We start from the raw sequence: 9,504 nt of genomic DNA on the forward strand, positions 1-9,504 counted from the left end.
TCGGAATAACGTTTGCTCTTTTCAAGTCCTCTTAGCCCACTTCTCGAGCCTATCAAGATCATCCTGTATTCTGTTGCTGTCTTCAGTTGTTTGCTACCCCTCCCAGTTTAGTGTCATCTGCAAATTTAATAAGTATTCCCTCTATTTCCTCATCAAAATAATTTATAAATATGTTGAACAACACAGGCCCCAGGACAGATCCTTGGGGTACTCCACTTGTCACTCTTTTCCAAGAAGATGCTGAACCATTAACAAGTACTCTCTGGGTACAGTTTGTCAACCAGTTATTGATCCACCTGACAGAATTAGGATCCATACCACATTTTACCAACTTGTGAACAAGAATATCACGTGGAACCTTATCAAAAGCTTTACTGAAATCCAGATAAACTATGTCCACAGCATTCCCCTGATCCAGCAAGGTAGTCACTTTCTCGAAAAAAGAGATATGGTTGGTCTGACATGACTTGTTCTTGCGAAACCTGTGCTGAGTCTTAGAAATCACAGCTCTCAGTTCCCGCTGCTCAAGGGCCAAGTGTTTGATTATTTGTTCCAAAATGTTGCCAGCTACAAATGTCAAGCTGACTGGTCGATAATTACCTGGATTCTCCTTTTTCGCTTTCTTGAAGATGGGGACAACATTTGCCCACCTCTTCATGGGGGATTGCACATGCTCCTGTGTTCCTGAATCAACCTCTTCAGGCAGACCTTGGAACCGATCGCTGAGCATCAGTGGGTCAGACCTTCTCCTTATTCTTCTACTCCTATGTGTAACATTCTTCCAATTATTACCCTCCTGTATTAGGTGTTCCTGGTTTTGTTTTGATAGATTTCTCTCCTCCTGCAGTGTAATCAATCATTTATCCAATCCCCAGACCTTCTCCTCCAGCAAAGCCACTAATTTGCACTTGTTGCATTTGTAAAAATTGTCCTCCTGAGGTAAAAAGACAAACATTCTGCAGATAGTACATGTCACTACGCAATCTTCTTCAGTCTTCATGCCACTTTGATTCATCTGAACTGCTCCACAAACAGTCCTACAATTCAGTGAAACCTTCGGCTTGATCCTCAGGCGAAAAGCCAACAGCCAAGAGTCCTTTAGCTCTTGCTGTTGGCTCCTTACAGAGTATTATGACTTAATCCGGAACCCAAGAGTCTTTTGGGTTTTGTTTGTATTGCGCATGTCTTCGGTGCATGCCTCTGGCAATCAAGAGCCTTGTATAGAACAAAGGCCTACTCAGCAGAAAATGGAGCTAGCAGTCAGCTCCTGGGTCAGCTCTGCGATAATGCTCTCCTTCTCCCAGCTCCACCAAGCACTGCCTTCCTCTGGCAAGCAAGAACCTTTTGTAGGACAAAGGCCTACTCAGCAGAGGGTGGAGCTAGCAGTCTCCACCACCAACTTTTTCCTCATTTCAGAAGATTGCTGGATGGAAGAGGAGCCAACCCCAGAGTTCCTCCTGTGATACTAAGCATGATGCTCTGAATAAAGAAGTTCAGTTTTGAAGTCAACCATCATCAAGTCAGCCACATTTAGCTTTATGCAAGTCTTCATCCCTGAATTATTATCCACTAGGAAGCTTCCAAGGCAGAGCTCAAACTTGAATTTCTCAGATCCTAGTCCAGTACTCTCTTATACCACACTACCTCCACACTACCAAATTTTAACATTGGTAAAGCGGGACACCATTGACCGGGGGGGAGGAGTGTTCTTGATTAAAAATTTGGTCTATATGGAGCAACAAAAAGTTTCATAAAACGCAAAAATAGTATTGTAATATATATATTTTTTAATTTCGACATAAGTACAATTTTCCAGGTACCTCTAGATGTCCCTCCAAAAGTGGGACAATCTGGTCACCTTATGCTAGATTCACCCCAAACATGCACACACACACATACACACACACACACACGCAGTTCTTTGTGGGTCCCCTTTCTCTGAGATAACATGATGACAACTCAATTAATGCCAGTATTAATAAACCATCTCCATGATAATTTGGTTGTTTGTTCCTTTTGGTGACTAAGGAAGAGCATCTTATGTATTCTGCTATCTCCTTTAAAATATGCCCTCAACAGAAACAGTACACTTTTAGGACCCCCATGGACCTATAGCCCAAGTGGCAGGCAAAATGGCAAAGTAGACATGCATGCATAGCAATCGAGGCCCATTCAAGGAAGATGTCAGGCAAAGTTCAACAAGTTCAACGAGATCTGACTACAATGGAAAAATGGGCAAATGAGAACAAGATGCAATTTAATAAAGGTAAGTGTAAAGTTCTGCATCTGGGTCAGAAAAATGAAAAGCATGCCTACTGGATGGGGGATACGCTTCTAGGTAATACTGTGTGTGAACAAGACCTTGGGGTACTTGTGGATTGTAAGCTAAACATGAGCAGGCAGTGTGATGCAGCGGTAAAAAAGGTGAATGCCATTTTGGGCTGTATCAACAGGAGCATCACATCAAAATCACAAGATGTCATAGTCCCATTGTATACAGTAGCGATCACCAACCTGTGGGCTGCAGACCACATGTGGTCCATCGACTAATTGGAGGTGGGCCCGAAGGATGCCTTCCCCCCCCCTGGCCCTTTACAACACACTTCGGGTGTCATTGTCTCCCATCACTCCCAGATGGGACTATCTCATTGCAGAGAAACAAGCTCAGGATTCCCGTTGATTTGTCATTGTCATGAGTTAAAATTTCCATGAAAATAAAATGTTCCTTATGTTCATTGTTGTGGCGTGTCTGTATCTTATTTTGAAGGGATGTTTAAACATTACCATAGCGATCAGAGAGTGTTAGGGCAGTGGTTGAGAGTAAACTACCCTCCCCACCGGGCCTCAGTAAAGTTGTCAAGTGTTGAGTGGTCCCCGGTGATAAAAAGGTTGGGGACCACTTGTCAGACCACACCTGGTGTACTGTGTGCAGTTCTGGAGGCCTCACTTCAAGAAGGATGTAGATAAAATTGAAAGGGTACAGAGGAGAGCGATGAGGATGATCTGGGGCCAAGGGACCAAGCCCTATGAAGATAGGTTGAGGGACTTGGGAATGTTCAGCCTGGGGAAAATGAGGCTGAGAGGGGACATGATAGCCCTCTTTAAGTATTTGAAAGGTTGTCACTTGGAGGAGGGCAGGATGCTGTTCCCGTTGGCTGCAGAGGAAAGGACGTGCAGTAATGGGTTTAAACTTCAGGTACAACAATATAGGCTAAATATCAGGAAAAAAAATTTCACAGTCAGAGTAGTTCAGCAGTGGAATAGGCTGCCTAAAGAGGTGGTGAGGTCCCCCTCACTAGCAGTCTTCAAGCAAAGGTTGGATACACACTTTTCTTGGATGCTTTGGGCTGATCCTGCGTTGAGCAGGGGGTTGCAATAGATGGCCTTTATGGCCCCTTCCAACTCTATGATTCTATGAAAAGCAATGCCTTGTGGATGATACCTTGTGGATCAGCTGCTGTCATGTTTAACCAGGCCTGGACCAAAAGGAAAAAACTGCACCTGCATTTAGAACCCCATCAGGACCAGCTTAAAATTTCCCCCTATCCATCAAGAAGCAACAATTACTCATTTTGTCTTCAGGGGACATGAGGAGTTTTACACTTTAACTCATCAGGAGGATGTTGAGAGAGATGTGGCTTTTTGATTTTCAGAGGAGTGGGGGAAGACAACACCACTATCTTGACGTCACCTCTCTTTTTCCTCTGGCGCACAATATAAATAATCGGTTTGCAAATGAGCAACAAACAATCAGGATCCAGTCCGTAATTGTTAACAGTCAACAGAGCGCAGTCATGTTTCTGAAAGGCTTTTTGGTGCTCAGTTGTTTGGTTCTTTACACCACTTCAGTGCCAGTGAAGACGTGTCAGCATGGACCAGAAATGAAAGTCATTATAAACAAGGTAAGTTGAATCTTTGTATTTTTATTGCTGGGTTGTTGTAGTGAACTGCGGTCAAACTCCTTACTTGTGTCATATTTGTCAAGAATGCAAGGAGACCACTGGTCATTATGGGGCCAACTTCTTTTATCGCAATGTGCAGTCCTTTGAGTTCACTGTACTGATCTTTCCCACTCCCTCTTCCCATATCATCTCTTGAGAACTCCACAAAAGTCTTAGGGGCCCCATGAGCAAGATTCAAGTAAGCCACAAGAAAGACCGTGAAGATTGAAAGCTGGCTGGCATCTCTTCTCTGTTTCCCTGGTAGCCTTTCTGTGAGGATGAAAAGGTCTTCTAGCCATCTTCCCCAAAAGAACAGAAAGAAAAATGATCAATATGTGCATCCAGATTAGAGATGATTAAACCTGGAAAAATCCCCTTGTAACAAGATCAGGAAAAAGAGCCTCTTGTGGCGCAGAGTGGTAAGGCAGCCGTCTGAAAGCTTTGCCCATGAGGCTGGGAGTTCAATCCCAGCAGCCGGCTCAAGGTTGACTCAGCCTTCCATCCTTCCGAGGTCGGTAAAATGAGTACCCAGCTTGCTGGGGGGTGAACGATAACGACTGGGGAAGGCACTGGCAAACCACCCCGTATTGAGTCTGCCATGAAAACGCTGGAGGGCGTCACCCCAAGGGTCAGACATGACTCGGTGCTTGCACAGGGGATACCTTTACCTTTACCTTTAACAAGATCAGGAAGAAACATATCCAGACAATAATATTATAATGGTGGGGTTATCCCAAAATCTGTAACTCAAGAAAATAACAGATATATCTCATTTGTACAATTCTCAAAAAACAAAAATAAAAAGTTATTTTTTTAAAAAAAGGCACGAGAAAGACCGTGAAGATCATGGAAAGCTGGCTGGCATCTCTCTTCTGTTCCCCTGGTAGCCTTTCTGTGGATAACAGAAGCTTGGCCATGCCAGAGGGAAAGGGAGGGCAATATTATTCAATTTCTGCTCTTGCAGGCCCAATTTGTGGGATTTGATCTGCTATTTGTTTACCCCCATTTCACAGGCTTTTGTTTTTGTTGATTACTGGAAGGAACAGCCTGTAGAAAGCGGTTTCCATGCATGCAACTAAGCTACTATGTGAAAGTAAAAATGTTCATTTGCCTTTATTAAAAGTGAGCAGACCTCAGGCATGCATGGCTTCCCCCCCCCCCCCCGCCACCTCCAACCGGACTCTTCACAGGGCTAGCCACCATAATCTTCATCTCCTTGTCTGTCTATATGGTGATCGGAGACTTACAATGATGGTTAATTTGGGGTTACTCTGGGTAACTGCAGCAAACTGGGTTTGAAACTGCCTGAGACTTTTTTGGTGTTCTCAGAGCACTAATTGATAATGTGGAAATGAGGACAGAGTGAAACTCCCTTTGGCCACAGTACTGTCTAGCCATCCAGGGCTCCCATCCTCTGCCACAGCACAGAAAAAACAGAACATACTTGAAGGGAGGTTCGTTCCAGCACAGGGGATTTGCAGTAGAAATCACAGGGCAAGAGGGCAAGACAGAGTTGTCTACGGTTCATAAATGCCTTTGGCAGGTGGACAATAGGAGGCCAGTATTATACTTTGAGCCATTGTCTACATTCGACTCATTCATGCACTGGAGCCATTTTCCTTGGACCTGTGATTTGGCCACATACCCAAGCAGATGCACCCCATGGGACAGAAGCCATGCTTTGAGTGGAGGACAATACTCCAGGACATTTTTTAAAATAAAGGATACATATTTGCATAAAAATCAAAAGGCAGTAAAGGGCATGGAAATGTATATTTGACCAGGTCATGATATCTCTGTGGCAGAAGGGCCCTTCCTTATCCAATCTCTCTCTTTTTTATCTTAAAACAGATTAAATGCAGCAATTTGCATTTACCATGGGTTAACTTTACAGCTTCAGACAAAATGGTAAGCCCACACTTTAGGACATGGTAACTGTTGTTTTCTGTTGACTAAAGCAAATATGAAGCACAAATCTCCTCTGTTCATTAATTTGTTGATAACTTTTCTGCTGGAGGTGGGTGGGGTAATATTGTAATCTAGTGAGTGCACAATTGAGTGGAGAAAAACCAGGAAAAAGATCCCTTTTATACATAAACTAGAAATTAAGCCCGCTGTATAAAAAATACAGCGGGTGCTAGAGGGCAGTGGGTGGGTGCGGGAGGTCTCCCCCTGCAGGCAGGCAGGCAGGCAGGCAGGCATAGAGAAAGGGAGAAAGAGAGAGAAAGTGAGAGAGGGAGAGAGAGAGAGAGAGAGAGAAGGGGAGAAAGGAGAGTAAGCGATGGAAGAAAGAATGGGAGAAAGAAAGGCAGAAGAGAAATGAATGGATGGGAGTGAGAAAGAAGATTAAGGGCTGGGTGGATGTATGGAAGGAAGGAAGGAAGGAAGGAAGGAAGGAAGGAAGGAAGGAAGGAAGGAAGGAAGGAAGGAAGGAAGGAAGGAAGGAAGGAAGAGGCAGAGAGAGAGAGGCAGAAAGGAGAGAGAGAAATGGAGGAAGGTGGGAACGCAGGAAGGAAGGCAGGAAAGCAGGCAGGAAGGTAGGTGCAATAAAAGGCGATGGGGCAGGGGGGGAAGGAAGAGGGGAAGGGTCCACTGAGTGGGGGGGTGAGTTGCGAGGGGGGCGGTGTGGAAAGAGTGTGGGGTAGAGAAGGGTGGGTGGCTGGGTTTTTGGGGGCGCGGAAGCAGCGGCAGTGGAGCTCAGGGTTGATTTGTGAGGGGGGGTCTGGGGAAGAGTGCGGGGTAGAAGAGTGCGGGGTGGACCGAGCCCTCCCCCACACCCCTTGTTGCTTTATTTATACCGCTCCCGCAGAGCGGTGTAAAGGTTAGGTGAAAAAACATTAAAACAGCCTGTCTACCATCAAGTGTAGACAGGCTGTTTCCACACAAGGATTGCTGCCTCCACTCCTCCACATAAGCCCCAATTGAAATGAGAGTACCCAAGATTGGGCCCATTTTTAGCTTGACGCGCGGGTCTCCTGGGGCTTTCCCCTTTAAACTACAACTACTAAAGAGAGAGGACAGAGCTAAGGGAGCAGTGCAGAGCAAAATTCAGCCACTTTGTGGCCCTTCCAAGGGCATCTGTCTTTTTCCATCTAAGCCATGCTCAGGAAGGGGAAAGGGTGGTTGTCAGGGAGCATACAGATCCCTGTCCAGTCTCTGCTACACTTGTACTTTTGTGCATATATGACAGAGGAAAAGGGGCAGGAAGAGGGTTCAGCAGCTGGAGGCTTCAGGGGCAGGTGTTTCAGCAATGATATATAGATAGCCCTGTCTTAAGGACTGGTGGGGCCCATAACACCAAAGCCAGTTTAAGAATTCACAGGGTCTTAGCAGAGCACAACTGGTGCTGTTACTTGTGCTGCACAACTTACAGCGAGGCACCCTTCCCAGGGATAGTTGGAGCTTTGAAAGCTTTGCTTTGCTGAAAACATTCGCTTAACCAACTCTGCAGAACTCTTAAGAATATATTTCCAAGGGGCAGTCATGATAGCCTTCTGTAATCAGATGACAAAAAGTCTTCAGGCCCCTTAAAGACAGACACTTTTATTGCGGCATAAGCTTTGCCCTTTCTCCTTACTTTCTTGAAGAATAACCAAGGACAATAGCAGAAGGACAAAATTGGTCTGAATCTCATGGTCAACAGGTCATGTTGTATTCAAATTCTAACCTTTTTTATACAGAATGAGACATACCAAGACACATTCTGCCAAGTCAGCAAAGCTCTGAAAAAGGTTGATTGCAATGACTCTAACATGACAACACTCCAGAACCTTTCACGTCAGATGCAAGGGAATGTGAGTATCCAGGGGAAACATGCATTACTTGCCTATGAAAACAGAACAGAGACTTACTGTGTGCAGAAACGGTTGGGGGTGCCAACTAGATGGGCCAAATAAATCTTTTCTAGTGGCAGCCAGCCCAATTAAGGCATGATCCAGCTAAAATTCATCATCACCCCACAGTACTCCCAAACTATCCACACCCATGTTTTCCTGTACGGACTGTGAAGAAATATTTCTCTTGGAATCTTCAGAGGAGCTGAGAGTCAGTTGGAAGGAGGGCAAGGTTGCCAACTTCCAGGTAGTGGCTGGAGATCTTCTGGAATTAATGCTGGTATTAAAACAGAAATCAGTCCACCTGGAGGAACTGGCCACCCTGGAAGGTGGTCTTTATAGCATTATAGCCCATAGAAGTCCCTCCCTTCTCCCAACCCCTTTTCTCCTCACGCTTCACCCCCAAAATCTCTAGGCATTTCCCAATCTGGACCTGGGGAGAATGATAAATTGTCATGATCAAACCTCTTATGGGATTGTGGGGTCAAAAGTGAATTATTTGCTGCATCCAGGAAAGGTGTAAAAAGGTTTTATTACTGAGATTATTTGGTGATATGCATCTCCTTTCCCAGGTTCCTTCCAACTTTTATCCTTAATTCAAACCACGTGATCCTCTTATATTTCACACTTCATGATTTCAGATAGTTTTTTCTTATTTTTTGACAGGTTGACTCCTGCACGTTGCCGAACAATGACACAAAACCTTCTCTCTATGACTTCTTGAGTGATCTAAAGCGTTATCTAGAATCATTAAAGAATTTCTGCAAATGAGAATAAATATTGGAAGAGGAATCTGATCAAAGAGAAGATGGTGCCTGATTTTTTAAATGACTACCTCATTCTTCTTAGTTATATTGTTTGATGAATAGATATGCAATTTATTATGTATTTATATTTATTTTATATTATATCATATATAATCCCCTAAAATTACTCATTAAATCACAGTTAGAACAATAGCATAACAACAGATGGAGGACCGTAAAATATTAACATCCCTCCCCGTGCAGCATGAGTCTGTTGCTATCAACGAGTTATATTGAAGATATCCCAAAGAAGGTGGGAATAGAACACCGTCTCCTTTTTTTACTTCAAAAATTACATTCCTCTAATTTTTACCAAATTAGATTAGATGGTTCGGGTACTTTATCCCATAAAATTCCTGTATCAAAAGGTGTAAAGCAGGGTTGTGTACTAGCCCCAAGCCTGTTCAATTTGTTCCTTGCCGATCTACCTCTGTATCTGGCTACAGTGGATGGACATCCCCCCAAATTAAAATCAGCTGAGGCTCCTATATTATTATATGCTGATGATGCAGTGGTTCTCTCAGTCACAAAAATTGGTCTTAAACGTGCTTTACGTAAATTCATCTCCTTCTGTGATTTGAATTCCCTAGTTATCAATTTTGATAAGACCAAAATTTTAATATTTTCCAAATCTTGGAAGCATGCCACTTGGAGAGTTGCAGGAAAAAAGATTGAACAGGTTAAGTCCTTCAGATATCTGGGGCTTCTTTTTCATCATAACCTAAAATGGTCTACCTACCGTAATACTGGTCTTTCCTTGGCCAAGAATAAATCACAGGCCATTTGTCGCTTCCACTTCCAGAAGGGCAACCAATATGTGCCTGTGGCTCTTTGGGTTTTTCAAGCCTCCGTGATCCCTCGACTGCTCTTTGGGATTCCTGTATGGATCCAGTCTCTGAATAAAGAAGCCGACTGTATGTCTGT

At 44.0% G+C, this 9,504-nt stretch overlaps 1 long non-coding RNA gene across 1 annotated transcript in view; it reads left to right on the plus strand.

Moving 5' to 3' along the window:
* The window catches only part of LOC143833787 (uncharacterized), a 35,454-nt gene extending 26,909 nt beyond the window's left edge, over positions 1-8,545 (plus strand). Inside the window, exons 2-5 of the long non-coding RNA XR_013229699.1 lie at positions 3,850-3,902; positions 5,793-5,849; positions 7,622-7,735; positions 8,441-8,545. This is a non-coding gene — a long non-coding RNA (uncharacterized LOC143833787). The remainder of the gene's footprint in view (positions 1-3,849; positions 3,903-5,792; positions 5,850-7,621; positions 7,736-8,440) is intronic.
* The last annotated feature ends 959 nt before the right edge of the window (positions 8,546-9,504 follow it).

Source organism: Paroedura picta, chromosome 3 (genome assembly GCF_049243985.1).
Source record: "Paroedura picta isolate Pp20150507F chromosome 3, Ppicta_v3.0, whole genome shotgun sequence".
NCBI classification, from domain to species: Eukaryota; Metazoa; Chordata; class Lepidosauria; order Squamata; family Gekkonidae; genus Paroedura; species Paroedura picta.